Genomic DNA, 3488 nt, shown 5'->3' with positions numbered 1-3488 from the left:
AAGAATGGACGTGCCATTAGACCACATCCTGGCAACAGCGGGGTGGTCCATAGAGAAAACCTTTCGAACGTTCTACGACAAGCTGTTAGCAGAACCTGTATTATTTGCAGAAAGAATTTTGGACTCTGCAAACATATAATTTAAACCTAGGGGAGCATTATTTTTCTTTGTTATTGTTTTCAAATAAATACCATTATTGTTTTATAAACAGATTCATGTTTGATTACGATAACGTACTTCCTCCCTTGGATGACTTCGGCAGTGAGTGAAGACTGAAAATAGTAAGAGTAAATGAGAACTTACCAGTTTGAAGTTTGATCTGTATATTATGAGGAGTTACGATGAGGGATTACGTGCCCTCCGCTCTCACCCTCAATTATAGAGGTCAACTGGTAAGTTAGTTCTCCTTATCTTTACTATGTTTATTTCAATTATTGTGTTGTTTCTGTGATTCCACACCGTTGATTTGAAGTATGTCGCGCATGCGTGCTGGACGGGGTCTTCCCGTAATCCCTTATATTAACTCCTCATAACATACAGGCTATGGGGAGCAGGCAGGAAAATGGGGTTAGGAGGGAGAGATAGATTAGCCATGATTGAATGGTGGAGTAGACTTGATGGTCTGAATGCCCTAATTCCTATACCTTTGACCTTATGACCTTATGAAACCCGTCTGTTAGCCTAACGGTGAAGCCATTATAGCTCTTTTGCTCAGGTTTGACGACGTTCTCAATGATAACGTATAGACTGTGTATATTTATAGAAGGGCTGTCTTCTTTCTGTGAGATTCTGTTTGCCAGGTAACCCTGGGTTACAGCTGAATCACAGGACTAAGTGGTCTGCCTGTACCTTTTCCCTTGCAATCATAGCCAAATTTGCATCCTAACTGAAATTGCTGTGATCACAGCCAATCCCTTCCTATTGGCTTCCAATGGCCTTGCATGTGTGCTTTGGCTACAGACTCGCTAAATCAAGTGAAGCACTAAGATTAATGACTGATTTATTTTTCCCACCCTTTGCCAAATGGAGCGCCCCCATGAAAGCATTTTAAACACATTAAAATTTGATTGACTACGTATTATTCATCAGACCAGTCCATTCTGATTTTTCTAGATTGTTTTCTTTGTTCAATCATCCTCCCACAGCAACACTTTCCTGCACTTACCATCCATATAAGAAAATAGATATATTTCAGGTCCCTTTACTTTGGCTATCACAGTAAAACAGCAACTGTAGAGAACAAAATAGATTGCAAATGACCAGGCAGCAATCCTTCAGTGTTTAGTTCGATCACAAATCATACAAGGTGGGCTGTGAGGGTGTTTAACAAGGTTTTATATGGTTGTCAGTGCCAATCATTTAGTCAGTCTGCTTTTTCCTCAATTGTTCCAGGTCACCACTGCACTTTCTGATAATCCTTCTGCACTGGCTGGCTGTGGTTATTACACTTTATGTGAGAGATTTATGTTGAAAGCCATTTATGAGCTTCAGTTCCCAGTGGATCAGATGATGGAGTTGAAGCAGCCTGTCATCTAAACCTTTATAATGGCTTCTGCAGGGAATACACGGTGTCATGGATTATTGATATGACCATACCTACTCTTCTGCTGATAAACAAAATGCTTTTTCTGGCCAGAATTTTAGTCAAGGAATATTTCTGATAATACCTTACTTTATATTCCATTCTCTACGGATGATGGCTGTGCATTTTTGCTTTATTTGGGATAAGCTGCAATTCTTTCAGTGACGTGTAAGAGGGACGCTATTTTAAACCGAATATAGACACATAAAGCTGGAGTAACCCAGCGGGGCTGGCAGCATCTCCGCAGAGAAGGAATGGGTAACATTTTGGGTCGAGAAGAAACAGTCTGAACAAGGGTCTTGACCTGAAAAGTCACCCATCCTTTTCCCCAGAGATGCTGCCTGTCCCGCTGAGTTACTCAGGCTTTTTGTGTCCGTCTTTCAGTGACATGATTGTTGTAATAGGAAGTAGATTGTGGAGTACCCACAATTCTCCTAAATAATAATTGACAATTAAATTACCTGAAATGACTTCAGCCTAAATCCTCTAGTCTATGCCGTGTTCTGTTCCACCCTTGCATACATAGTAATTTGTTTTAGTGAATTTCACTGGTTTACGAGTATTCTTGATAGGAACATGACAATTATAGTGGTTCTTCTTTTGCTGTTTGTAATGGAATGCAATAACTTTATAGTTTCCACCAGGTGATGAATCATTGCATTATGCAAAACAAAATACTTGATTTTCTGGCGAATATAGGACTTTTTTATGCAATTCCAAGCAATTTAAGCTTTGACAATTCAGCAATTCCGATGTAACAACTATACACAACATTGCAGGGTGATCTAAACACATCAACTTGTTCCTTGATGGGACTGAAGAAGTAAAAAACTGAAAGTTTTGCACATACACACACAGCTACGAAACTCGGCAATTAATGATCTATTCAATTCATTACACACAGTTTAATATTTCTTCACAAGTAAAAGCACAGACATAATGTTAACCCACATCAACTTTGTTCATTCCTTTTATTGAAAACTATTTTTAAATTAGTTCAACTTTTGCTAACAAATCAAATACTCTAACCTCTCCTAGCATTGTTTAGAAACAGTTTACATTTTATAGGATCCACTTGGTTTTCCAATCGAATTGAAAAAAAGACCAGTCTATCATTCATTGAACTTATTTGGAACATTTTTTTTTTAAGGCAACCAAAAGATAGACTTATATTGTTGTATCATTCAAAACAAAGGGAGAACTGAGGAAATACAAGAGTATGAGGAAAATGCAATGGAATAGAAATGATGGAATAACTCTTTCAAAGAAACAGCACACCCACAGATGCATGCAAGGCTTCATTCTTGAATGAATTAATTAATACTTTAATCATAATAATAATCATACCTTATTAGCCAAGTATGTTTTGCAATATATGAGGAATTTAATTTGCGAAGCATCATGCCAATATAAAACGACGACACACAAAATACATTTTAACATAAACATCCACCATAGTGACTCCACCACATTCCTCGCTGTAATGGAAGGCGGAAAAGAAAGTTAAATCTCTTCCCTTCTTTGTTCTCCCGTGATCGGGGGCCTCGAGCCTTCCGTTGCCGGGACGATCTTGGCTCCCATAACTGGCAGTCGTGCCCTCCGCGTCGGGGCGATCAAGCTCCTACATCGGGGTGATGTTAGCTCCCTGCGCCAGGCGATGATGTTAGGCCTCAGAACAACCGGACATATGATCCGGTAAACAATCGCGTCTCCGGCAGGGAAAGAGATTGAAAAAAAAATTCCCCCAACCCCCACATAAAACAAACCAGAGAACACTAACACAAACTTTTAAAACACACTAAAAATAACAAAAAAGATGAAAAGCCAGACGGACCATTGGCGAGGCTGCCATCGCTGACGGCGCCACCCGGTGGAATCTATGTCAAATCTGACATGTCACTGTGAA

The sequence above is a fragment of the Leucoraja erinacea genome, unplaced genomic scaffold, assembly GCF_028641065.1.
Source record: "Leucoraja erinacea ecotype New England unplaced genomic scaffold, Leri_hhj_1 Leri_101S, whole genome shotgun sequence".
Classification (NCBI taxonomy): Eukaryota; Metazoa; Chordata; class Chondrichthyes; order Rajiformes; family Rajidae; genus Leucoraja; species Leucoraja erinaceus.
The sequence above is the reverse complement of the archived record's forward strand: the minus strand, read 5'-3'. Positions refer to the sequence as shown.